This window comes from Hippopotamus amphibius, chromosome 11 (genome assembly GCF_030028045.1).
Source record: "Hippopotamus amphibius kiboko isolate mHipAmp2 chromosome 11, mHipAmp2.hap2, whole genome shotgun sequence".
Lineage (NCBI taxonomy): Eukaryota > Metazoa > Chordata > Mammalia > Artiodactyla > Hippopotamidae > Hippopotamus > Hippopotamus amphibius.
This window is the reverse complement of record NC_080196.1, coordinates 53,306,243-53,319,965: the sequence shown is the minus strand read 5'-3', so window position 1 is coordinate 53,319,965 and position 13,723 is coordinate 53,306,243.

The following is a 13,723-nucleotide window of genomic DNA, read 5'->3' as shown; positions in this document are numbered from 1 at the left end:
AACATGGAGAACCATGTGAGATTACACCCCACCAGGCATGGTGTGACTGCCAAGGAGATACACAGCGGCCCTGACAGCCTTGCCATGGGGATGATCTATGTAATGTGGCACCATGCCAGGCAAGGTGTGATCAGACCCAGGTGACATGTGGAAGCTCTTATGGCCTCACTACATGTGAGACCTGTTTGTGTTGGCTCTCCACTGGGGGGGTGTGACTGGGCCAAGGAGACAACAAGCAGCCATGATGGCCTCACAAAGTGGGTGACCCATGTTAGGTGGCACCCCAGCATACAGTGGGTGATTAGGCTGAGGTGACACCTGATGGCCATGATGGCCTCAGAAATTTGGTGACCCATGTGAAGTGGCACCTAGCCAGGTGGGATGTGCCTGGGCCAAGGTGACACCCAGTGGCTGTGCCGGCCTCACCACTTGGGCAACCCATGTGTGATGGCACTCCACCAGGCTGGGTGTCTCCAGGCCAAAGTGACACCCAGTGGCTGAGAGGGCCTCACTCAGGTGGCACCCCCCTGAGTGTGTTGTGTCTGGGCCAAGGTGACACCCGGCATCTATGATGGCCTTGCCTCATGGGGGACATGCATGAGGTTATCTCCATGCAGGCATTTTGTCAATGGGCCACTTTGGCCTTGACAGCCTCACCATGTGGGAGACTGGCATGAGAAGACATCTCACTGTGTGGTGCGACCTGGACGAAGGGACACCCAGTGGCCATGATGGCTTCACAACACATTTGACTTGTGTGTGTTTTCATTCTGCCATGTGGGGTGTGTTTAGGCCAAGGTAACTCTGTGTCTGTGACTGCCTCAACACATGGGCACCCCATGTAAGGTGACACCCCACTGGGCAGGGTGTTACTGGGCTGAGGTGACACCCAGTGGCTGTGAGAGCCTCACCATGCAGCTGACTCATTCAAGATGACACCCAGCCAGGTGGGGTGTGAGCAGATTGAAGAGACATGTGACAGCTGTAATGACCTCGCCAAGCAGGTGACCCATATGAGGTGTCACTCTACTGGGTTGGGTGTGAGCATGCCAATGTGCCACCTGGTGGCTGTGAAGGCCTTGCCACGTGTCTGACCCATGTGATGTGAAACCCTGCTAGGTGGGGTGTGAGGGGGCCTAGATGACACCCCATCTCCATGACAGCCTCACAACATGGATTACCTACATGAGGTTAAACACCACCTACCTGGGTATGACTGTGCTGAGGAGATACCCAGAGGCCATGATGGCCTTGCCATGTGGGTGATCTGAGTGAGTTGGCACTATGCCATGCAGGGTGTGACCAGGCCAAGGTGACATCTGGCAGCAATGACAGCCTCACCACACAGGTTACCTGCACAAGGTGGCACCTCACTGGGCGTGGTGTAACCCAGCTGAGGTCACACCCAGTGTCAGTGACAGCCTCACCATGCTTTTTACTCTCATGAGTTGGCACCCATGTAGGTGTGGTGTTTCCAGGTTGAGGTAATACCCAGTGGCCATGAGGGACTCACCATGTGAGTGACCCACATGTTATTTCACCTCAAAAGCTGGGGTATGGCCTGCCTGAGGGACACCAGGTGGTTATGAGAGCCATGCCATGCAGGTGACGTGTGCAAAGTTACATGGCACCAGGTGGGGTGTGATCAGGCCAATGTGACACCTGGTGGCCATGGCAGCTTAATCACATGAATGATCCATGTGAGGTGACACCCCACTGGGAGGGATGTGACCAGGCCAAGGTCACACCTGGCAGTCATGATGGCCTCACCATGCAGGTGTACCAGGTGAGGCAACACCCCACCATGTGGGATGTGATCAGATCGAGATGACATGTGATGGCTGTAATGACCTTGCCAGGTGGGTGACCCACATGAGGTGTCACTCCACTGGGCAGGATGTGACAGTGTCAATGTGACACCTGGTGACTGTGATGGCCTTGCCATGAGGGTGACCCATGTGAGGTGACACCCTGCATGGTGGTGTGTGACTGGGCTGAGGTGACACATCATCTCTGTGATGGCCTCACAACACAGGTGACCCACGTGAGGGTACACCCCACCTAGCTGGGTGTGACTGTGCTGAGGAGATACCCAGTGGCCATCATGACCTTGGCACACAGGTGATCTGTTGTGGGAAGACATTCAGGAGTCTTTCTGAAACCTTGAAAGTGTTGAAGTGTGTGGGCCGAGCAATGGGATTCAGAATGTGCTGTTTGAGCAATGGAGGAGCTGAGGGTGTGGGGCATGGAGACTATGGGGGCATAGGCAGAGGATTGGCCCTCTCTGAGGCACAGCCTCTTTCTCACTTGCACACCTCATATCACCCTCTTTGGCCCTGAAGGATGGCTGGTTAGCCAGAGACGGGTAAGATTCCTCAGGGGAGGAACAACCTAAGACAGGCACAGTCACAGAGGGGCCAACAGGGGTAGGGCACAGACCCTTCCTCATATCACCCTGTTTGGCCCTGGAGGATGACTGGTTAGCCAAAGATGGGTAAGATTCCTCAGGGGAGGAACAATCTAAGAGAGGCACAGTCACAGAGGGTCCAACAGGTGTGGGGCACAGACTATTAATCCTACTGAGAGGTCTCCTGCCCCCAGGGCTGTTTTGCTCTCCACACCCAGCTCAAATCCACACCCTGCTCAGATCCACACCTGCTCAAATTGGACCCAGGAGGCAAACAAAGATCATTGCCCCAGTCATGTGAGGCCTTTGATTGTTTATGGGATTAACCTGGGAATGTTAGCCAAGAACTCAATAAAAGGAACTTGGGATGAATCAGCAAAGCTCTTGATCCTAGAGGTCTTGAGCCCCTGGTCCCATCTTTCTCTTCAGTCTGTGTCTGTGTTTTCTTCAGTCTGTGTCTGTGTTTTCTTCAAGCTTGTGGCACCCGTCACTCACCTCGAGACTTGAGTCACTGAGCTGGTCTTGGCAATCTGTATGGAGTGGCACCATGCCAGGAAGGGTGTGACTGGGCTGAGCTGACACCTGGTCCCCCTGAGGGCTTCACTATATGGGAGACCTGTGCTACTTAGCTCTCCACTAGGTGGGGTTTGACAGGGCCGAGGAGACAACTGGCAGACATGAAGGCCTCTCCATGTTGGTAAACTGCATGAGGCGGCACCTCACCATGTGGGAGGTGATTGGGCTGAGGTGACACCCAGCAGCCATGATGGCTTTGGATGTTTGGTAACCCGCATGAAGTGGCATCTGTCTAGATGTGATGTGACAGGGCCATGGTGACAATCTGGCTGTGCCGGTCTTGCCACTTGGGAAACCCACATGAGGTGACACTCCAACAGGTGCTTTATGACAGGGCCGAGGTGACAACTGGCATCCGTGAGGGTCTCACCATGCAGATGACCCATGTGAGGTGGCACCATTCCAAGTATGTTGTGCCCAGACTGAGGTAACAGCTGGCAGCTGTGATGGCCTCACCATGCAGGTGACCTGCACAAGATTACACCTGCCAGGTGGTGTGTCAATGGGCAGAAGTGAAACACCTCAGCCTTGATGGCCTTGCCATGTTGGTGACCCAGTGAGAAGACACCTTGCTGTGTGGTGTGACCTGGCCAGGGGACACCTGGTTGGCATGATGGCTTCACCACACACTTGACCCATGTGAGGAGGCACTCTACTGGGGGGAGTGTGCCTGGGCTGAGGTAACTCCCTGTGTCTGTGATGGCCTCTCCACACTGGTGCCCCATGTGAGGTTACACAATGCCAGGCAGGGTGTGACCAGGCTGAGCTGAGACCTGGCAGCCATGGTGGCCTTGCCACATGGGCTACCTGCAGAAGGTGATACCTCTCTGGCCATGTTGTGACCCGGCCAAGGTGACACACAGGCTCTGTGACAGACTCACAATGCTTTTGACTCACCTGAGATGGACCCCTATTGGGTGGGGTGTTTTTGGGCCACAGTAACTCCCAGCAGACATGAAGGCCTCACCACATGAATGACCCACACTTTATGACACCTCACCAGGTGGGGTGTGACCAGGATGAAGTGACAACCACTGGCCATGTGATCCTTGCCACATGGGTGACCCACACAAGGTTACACCCCAACAGGCAGTGTGTCAACAGGCCAAGGTGACACAAGGCAGCCTTGATGGATAGTCTTGCCATGTGGGAGACCCATGCTAGGGGACACCTCACTGTGTGGTGTGACCCAGTCTAGGTGTCACCAGGTTGCCATGATGGCTTCATCACACATTTGACCCCTTTGAGGTGGCACTCTGCTGAGCGGGCTGTGACTGCACTGAGGTGACACTAGGTGGTCATGAGAGCCTCATCACATGGGTGACCCATGTAAGGTGACACCTCACCAAGCTGGATATGACCAGGCCAAGGTCACACCCAGAGTTCTTGATGGCCTCATCACTCAGGTGTCCCCCACGAGGTGACACCCTACCTGGTGGGGTGTGACCCGACTGAGGTGACACTTGAGGGCTCTAATGACCTCAGGTGGATGAATGCATGAGGTGTCACTCTGCTGGGTGGAGTGTGACAATACCAATGTGCAAACCTGTGGCCATGATGAATTCACCATGAGGGTGATCTGCATGAGCTCTCACTGCAGCATGTAGAGAGTGATCGGGCCAATGTGACAGCCTGTGGCTGTGATGACCTCATCACTGGGGTGACCTACATAAGGTGACACCCTGCCTGGCTGGTTGTGACAAGACCATGGTGACTCCTGGTGGCCATGACAGCCTTATCACACAGGTGACTCATGCAAGGTGGCACCCTGCAAGGCAGGCTGTGACCAGCACTAGGTGACACCTTGCAGCTCTGATGGATTTGCCATGTGTTTGACCCATGGGAGTTGGCACACCACCCAGCAGAGTGTTGCCTGTCCAAGATGACACCAGTGGCTGTGATGGCCTCACATCAGTGACCTGTGGGAGGTGGTATCCCACCAGGTGGGTTATTACTGAGCCAAGGTGACACCCTGAGTCTGTGATGGCCTTGAAACGAGGGTGACCTGTGTGAGGTGGCACCTGGCCATGTTGGGTATGACTGGGCCGAGGTGACACCTGGCAGCCAAAAGGTTCTTGCCATCCTTTTGACCCATGTGAGGTGACACCTAGCCAGTCAGGGTGTGACTGGGCCCAGGTGACACCCTGTGGCTGTGATGGCCTCACCCAGCAGGTGTCCCACATTAGGTTTCACCCCCTGTGTGGGGGATTACCAGGTTGATGTGAAATCCAGTGGCTGTAATGGACTCCCAATGAGTGTGACCCGCTTGAGGTGAGACCCCACCAAGTGAGGTGTGACTGGGACAAGGTGACCCCTTATGGCCATGATGGCACTGCCAAATTGGTTACCTGTGCAAGGTGACACCCTGTTGGGGTTTGTTACCCACCCAAGGTGACACATGGCAGCCATGATGGCCTCACAATGTGCATGACCCTCACGAGTTGGCACCCCATGGAATGGGGTGTGATGGGGTGAATGTGTCACATGGCAGCTGTGACAGCCTCACAATATGGGTTTCCTGTATTAGGAGGCACTTCACCTGGTATTGTGTACCTGGGTCATGATGACACCCAGCAGCCATGAAAACCTCACCATGTGGGTGCCCTGTGTGATGTTACACCTCACCAGGCAGTTTGTGTCCAGGCTTCAATGACACCTGGCACTCATGATGGCCTTAGCATGTGGGTGACAATAGCAAGGTGGCACCCCAGTGGCAGGGTGTTCCCATGCTGAGGGGAAGCCAGTTGGCAATGACATGCTTGCCACAAGAGTGACCCATGTGAGGTGGCACCACGAACATGGTGTGTGCCCAGGAAGAGGTGCCACCCAGCAGCTGTGATGGCCTCACCATGTAGGCAACCCACACGAAATTATACCACACCAGGTGGGATTTGACTGGGCCAAGGTGACACCTGGCAGCTGTGACTGCCTCACAATTTGGGTGACCCACTTGATTTTGCAACCTGCTGGATGGCATGTGATTGGGGTGAGGTGACACCCAGGGGATGTGACAGCCTCGTTCCCCATGGGTGACACACATGAGGTGACACCCTGCTGGGGTCATGTGACCCAGCAGAGGTGTCATATGAAGGCTGTGACAGCCTCATAACATGGGTGACCTATGAGATTAGGCAACCTGCCATGTGGTGTGTGACCAAGACAAGGTGATACATAGTGACCATGACAGCCTCACAATGTGGGTTAACTACATGAGGTGGCACCTCACCAGGCGTGGTTGGCCTGGGCAGAGGTGACACCCTGTGGCCAAGAAGACCTCATCTCATGCTTGACATGTGCTAGGTGGCCACCTGACAGCAGGGTGTGACTGGGCCGAGGTGACACCTGTTGGCCATGACAGCCTCACCACATGGGATATTCACAAGGGGACAAGATGCTGGGAGGTTGTGACTTGTTGAGGTGACACCAAATGGCCATGATAGCCTTGCCATGTGGATGACCAGCATGATGTGGCACCCCACTGGGAGAAGTGTGCCCAGACGTGGTAAATCTAGCAGCCATGAGGTCCTTCCCATGCAGGTAACCCACACGAGGTTACACCCCACCAGGCAGTGTGTCACCAGGCTGAAGTGGCACACATCAGCCTTGATGGCCTCACCATGTGGGAGACTCACACAAGGAGACACCTCACTGTGTGGTGTGACCTGGCCAAGGTGACAACAGGTGGCCATGATGGCTTCACCACACATTTGACCTGTGTGAGTTGGCACTCTTCTGGGTGGAGTGTACTCAGGCCAAGGTAACTGCCAGTGGCTGTGATGGCTCACAACGTGGGTGCCCCATGTGAGGTGACACCCTACCCAGTGGGGTGTGAGCAGACCGAAGTGACACTTGCCAGCTCTACTGAAGTCACCATGTGAGTTACCTGCATGTGGTTCACTCCATTGGGTGGGGTGTAACCATGCTGATGTGAATCCCACCAGCCATATGGCCTCGCCATGAAGGTGATCCATGTGAGGTGACATCCTGGCAGGTGGGGAGTGACTGGGCCAAGGTGACACCTGGTCAGCATAATGGCCTTGCCATGTGAGTTATCTGTGTAAGGAGGCACACCACCATACAGGATATGACCAGGCCAAAAAGACACCTGGTGGCCCTTATGGCCTTGCTAAGTGTGAGACCTGTGCAAGTTTGCTCTCCACTGGATGGGGTGTGACCAGGCCATGGAGAAAACTGGCAGTTGTGAGGGCCTCACCACATGGCTGACCTTTGTGAGGTGGCACCCCACCAGGTGGGGTGTGATTGGCCCAAGGTGACACCTCATGGCTGAGATGACCTTGGAACTTTTGTGACCCACTAAAAGTGGCACATGGCTGGGCAGTATGTGACAGGGCCAAGGTGACACCAGGCAGCAGTGCCAGCCTCACCACTTGGGCTACCCACACAAGGTGACACTCCACCAGGTGGGTTGTGATATGGCCAAGGTGACAGCTGGCAGCTCTAAGTGCCTTGCCTTGTGTGTGACCTGTGTGAGGTGAAACCCCTCTGAGTGTGTTATGCCTGGACCAAGGTAACACCCAGCAGCCATGATGGCCTCACCATGCATGTAACTCATGCAGGGTTACACCCCACCCGGCTGTGTCAGTGGTCCAAGGTGACACGTGTTGTCTTTGATGGCCTTGCCATGTGGGATACACACTTGAGGACACACCTTACTGTGTGGTATGACCAGGCCTATGGGACACCTGGTGGCCATGACTGCTTCACCACACATTTGACCCATGTGAGGTGACACTCTGCTGGGTGGGGTGTGCCCAGGCCAAGGTAACTCCCCATGGCTGTGAAGGCCTTGGCACCCCATGTGAGGTGACACCTTGATGGCAGGGTGTGCCTGGGCCAAGGGGAAGCCAGGCGGCCATGACAGCCTTGCCACATGAGTGACCCATGTGAAGTGTCACCATCAATTAGGGATGTCCAGGAAGAGGGTAACACCCAGCAGCCATGATGGCTTCACCAATTGGCTGGCCCACATGAGGTTACAACACACCAGGTGGGATGTGACTGGGCAAGGTGACATCTGGTGGCAGTGATGGCCTCACAACTTGGCTGACCTAAGTGAGTTGGCAACCTACCAGGTAGGGTGCGACTGAGCTAAGGTGAGGTGACAACCAGGGACAGTGACAGCCTAGCACCATGGATGTCACCCATGAGCTGACACTGCTGGAGTGTGACCTGGCTAAGGTGACACATGACAGCTGTGACAGCTTCACCACATGGATGATACATGTGAGGTAACACCCCACTGGACACAGTGTTATTGGTCCAAGGTGACACCTGGTGACTGTGATGGCCTTGCCACGTGGGTTACCTTCACAAGGTGGCAACTCACTGGGCATGGTTTCATGCTGCTGAGGTGACACTCAGGGTCTGTGATGGCCTTGCCATGATTTTGGCCCATGTGAGGTGGCACCCCAACTTGAGGGGTGTTTCTGGGCTGAGGTAACTCCTGGCAGCCATGAATGCCTCACCACATGACTGACCCACACTTGCTGGCACCTCTCCAGGTGGGGTGTGACTGGGGTGAGGTGACACCCAGTGGCTGTGATGGCCTCACCATGCAGGTTCCCCCCTGAGGTGACATCCCATCAGGTGGAATGTGACCAGGCTGAGGTCACACCCAGCGGTCATGAGGGCCTCACCATGCAGGAGTCCCCTGTGAGGTGACACCCCACTGGATGGGATGTGATCAGACCAAGGTGACACTTGAGGGCCATAATAACCTCACCAGGTGGGTTGCCCACATGAAATGTCACTCCACTTAGTGGGGTGTGACCACACTGATGTGACACCTGGCAGCCATGGTGGTCTTGCCACTAGGGTGACCCACCTGAGTTGACATCCCACTGGGTGTGGTGTGACTGGGCCAAGGTGACACATGGTTACTGTGATGGCCTCACAATTTGGGTGATCTGTGTGAGGTAGCATCCATCCATGTGGGTTGCAACAGGGCTGAGGTGATACCCAGGGGCTGTGATGGCCTTGCCATATGTGTGACCCAAGTGAGGTGACACTCTGCTGGGTGGGGTTTGATGAGGCCAAGGTGACAACTGGCAGCCTTGATGGTCTCACTATGTGGGTAACCCAAGTAAAGTGTCACACTGCTGGGTGAGCAGTGATGGGCCAATATGACACCCAGTGGCCATGACAGAATCACTACGAGGATGACCCACATGAGGTGACACCCCACCAGGTGGGGTTGGCCTGGGCCATGGTAACTCCCAGTGGTTATCATGGGCTTGCCATGCATTTGACCCATGCAAGGTGGCAACCCACTGGGCGGGGTGTGACTGGGTGGAGGAGACAACTGGCAGCCATTAAGGGCTTGCCACATGGGTGAACCCCTGAGGTGGCACCCCACTGAGCAGGGAGTGATCAGGCTGATATGACACCCTGCAGCCATGACAGCTTCGCCATGTGAGTGTCCTGCATGTGGTGACACCCTGCCAGCAGGAGATGACCAACCTGAGGTGACACCCAGTAGTGGTGATGGCTTCACTACTTGTGTTACCCACATGAAGTGGGACCCAGAAGGGCAAAGTGTGACCAGGCCAAGGTAACACCCAGTGGCAGTGATGGCCTTGCCACACAGGTTATGGGCATGATGTGGCACCATGCCAGGCAGGGTGTGACCAGGCCAAAGTGACATCTGGTTGCCATGACATTATTTCTACATGGGAGACCTGCACAATTTGGCTCCTCACTTGGCATGGTGTGAATGAGCTGAGGAGACAACTGGCAGCTGTGAGGGCCTGGCCATGTGTGTGACCCCTTAGAGGTGTAACCCCACCAGGTGGGGTGTGACTAGGCTGTGGTGACACCTGGTGGCCTTTAAGTCCTTGCCCAGCTGACAGGCACTAGAAGACACCCTGCCAGGCAGGGTGTGACTGGGCAGAGTTGACCCACAGTGGCTGTGATGGCCTTGAACTTGGGTCATCTGCACAAGTTTGCACCCCCCCAGGTGGGGTGTGCCAGAGCAGAGGTGACATCTGGTGGCCATGACAGCCTCACCAAGTTGGTTACCTAAATGAAGTGGTACCCCACCAAGCAGGGTATACTGGATGATGGTTACACTCCATGGCCATGATGGCCTCGCCACCTGGGTGACCTGCATGAGGTGGCATAATGCTGGGAGGGGTGTGCCCAGGCCAAGGGGCCACCTGGACATTGTGATGGCCTCAAGACAAGGGTATCATGTATGAAGTGACACTCACCAGGTGGGGTGTGATGGACCCAAGGTGACACCTGGCAGCTTGGTTGGCCTCAAATGGCAGGTGAACCAGCAAGGTGACACCCTGACTGGTGTGGTCTTATTGGGCCAATGTGACACATGGCAGCTGTGATGGCCTCACCACACAGGCAGCCCACACAAGGTGGCACCCTGTGGGTGGGGTGTGACAGGGCAAAGATGACACTGGCAGCAGTTATAGACTCACCACATGGGTGTCACATATGGGCTGACACCCTGGCAGGAAGAGTGTCCAATGCAAGGTGACACAGCAGCCGTGATGGCCTCTACCTGCAGGTGATACTCACATGGTGATGCCACATGTGGAGGTGTGTTACTGAGGTGAGGTGACACCCAGTGTCTGTGATGGCCTTGCCATGTGGGTGACACTCACTTGGTGATGCCATGCCAGATGGGTTTTGACCAAGGCAAGGTTACACCTGGCAGCCATTATGGCCTTGCCACATGGCTGACATGCATGGGGTGATGCCCCACCATATGGGGTGTGACCAAGGTGTTGGGACACACTGCAACTGTCATGCACTCACCATATGGTTGGCCCATGTGAGGTGGCACCCAGGTGGGTGAAGCATCACTAAGCTGATGTGCCACCTGGGGACTATGACAGCCTCATCAGGTGGGTGACCCATGAAAGGTGGCACCCTGGTGGGAAGGGACAGACAGAGGTGAGGTGACATCTGGCAGCTGTAATATCCTTGCCACACATTATGCCCATGCAGTGTGATGCCCTGCCTTTCTGGGTGTGACCAAGGTAAGGTGACATCTTATGGCCATGACAGCCTCACCATTTTGTTGACACATGCAGGATGATGACCCACCTGGTGGGATGTGACTGAGGTGAGGTGACACCCAGTAGTTGAGAAGGCCTCACCACACAGGTGACATGCACAGGGTGACACCCCATCAGGTGATGATTTACTGAGGTGAGTTGAGACTCAACAGACATGAAAGGCTCACCATGTGCATGGCAAGTGGGGGATGACACCATGCCAGGTGGATTGTGACTGGCCTGAGATGACACCCAGCAGCCTTGAGAGCTTAACCATGCAGGTGGCCCACACAAGGTGGCACCCTGTGGGGCATTGTGTGATTGGGCAGAGGTGACAGCTGGTGGTTGTGAAGGCCTCACAATGTGGGTGAAACACACAAGATGACACCCCACTGGGTGGGGTGTGATCAAGGTGAGGTGATGCCCAGTGGCCATGATGGCTTCACCACATGGATGACACATGTGGGGTGACACCATGCCAGGCAGTGATTGACTGAGCTGAGGTGACACATGGTTGTTGGGACAGGCTTGCCACATGGGTGGCACACATGGAGTGACAACCTGGTGGGAAGGCAGTGATCAATGCTAGGTAACACTTGGCAGCTGTGATGGCCTTGAAACATGGGTGGTATGTGCACAGTGACACCCTGGTGAGCAAGGTGTGACCAGAAAGAGGTAACACCCAGTGGCTGTGATGGCCTTGCCATGTTAGTTACCCATGTGAGGTGGCACCCTGTTGGGTGGGGTATTACCAGGCCAAGGTGACACCTGGCAGCCATTATGGCATCAGCACTAAGGTGACCCAAGCAAGGCTGCACTCCAACAGGCAGGGTATGACTGAGCCGAAGTGAAACCTGGCAGCCTTGATGGCCTTGCCAGGTGGGTCACCATGTGAGAAGGTACTCCACCAAGCAGGATGTGACTCAGCCGAGGTGACACCCAGTGGCCTTGAAGGACTTGACATGAAGGTGGCACATATGAGGTGACACCCTTCCAGATGGGATGTGATGGGGCCAAGTTGACACCTGGTGCCCATGATGACCTCACCATGTGGGTGCCATGGCAAGATGGAACCCTGGCAGGTGGAGTGTGCCCAGGCTGAGGTGACACCTGGCGGCTGTGATGGTCTCCCCATGCAGATGGGACAGGCAAGGTTACACCTCACCAGGCAGGGTGTGATGGGACCAAGATAACACCCAGCAGATGTGACAGCCTCACCATGTGGGTGACACATGTGAGGTGACACCCCATGTGGCAGACAATGACAGGGCCCAGGTGACACCCAGTGGCCATGACAGCTTTGCCATGTGGGTGGCACATGTGAGGTGACACCCCACCATTCAGGGCATCACAGGGCTGAGGTGACACCTGGCAACCTTGAAGGCCTTACCACATGGTTTATAGGCACTAGGAGACACCCCAACAGGCAGGGTGTGGCTGAGTACAGGTGACACCCATGTCCAAGATGGCCTTACACGTGGGTGACCTGTACAAGTTAGCACACCACCAGGTGGGGTGTCCCAGGCAGGCGTTATACCCAGTGCCCATGATGGCCTTGCCATGTGGGTTAACCTGAGTGAAGTGATACCCCACCAAATGGTGTGTACCAGACCATGGGGATACCCAGTGGACATGATGGCCTTGCCACATGGATGACCTGCATGAGGTGGTACCCCACTAGTGGGATGTGCCTGAGCCAAAATGAATCCCAGTGGCCTTGATGGCCTCACCATGCAGGTGACCTGAAATTGTATGACTGGGCTGAGGTAACACCTAGCAGCCATGACAGCATCACCAGGTGGGTGACCCATGTGAGGTGGCACCCCACCAGGTGAGCTATGACAAGGCTGAGGTGACACTTTGCAGCCATGATGGTCTTGCCACCCGGGTGGCATGCATAGGATGATGCACTGCCTTGGGGGTTTTGACTGTGGTGAGGTGACACTGGCTGCCTTCACAGCCTCACCATGCAGGTGTCACACATGGAATGTCAATCCACCAGGTGTGGATTGACAGAGGTGAGTTGACACCCAGTGGCTATAACAAGCTCACCATGTGGGTGGCAAGTGTGTGGTGACACTAGGCCAGGTAGGGTGTCACCAGCTCAAGATGACACCTGGTGGTCATGATGGCCTCACCAAAGGGTCACCCATGGGCAGTGGCATGATACCAAGTGGGTTGTGCCCATGCTGAGGTGATACCCAGCAGTTGTGACAGCATCACCAGGCAGGTGATCCTGTGAGGTGGAACCCTACCAGGATAGGTGTTTCCAGGCCAATTTTACACCCAGCAGTCATGATGGCCTTGCCATGTGGGTGGCCCATTCCATGTGACATCCCCCCAGGTGTTGTGTGACAGGGATGAGGTGACACTGGGCAGCTTTGATGGCCTCAGCTGGCAGGTGAATCTGTGAGGTGACACCCAATCAGGTGTGGTATGACTGGGCCAATGTGACAACCAGCCACTGTGATGGCCTCACCACACAGGTAGCCCAAGAAAGGTAGCACCCTGCTGGGTGGTGTGTGACAGGGCTGTGGTGATACCCATTGACAGTGACAGCCTCACCACATGGGTGTCACGTGTGGGCTAACACCCTGGTGGGAATAGAGTGTCAAATGTGAGATGATGTGTGGCAGCCCTGATGACCTTGCCCTGCGGGTGATACTTGTGTGGTGATGTCACAATGGGAGGGATGTGATTGAGGCAA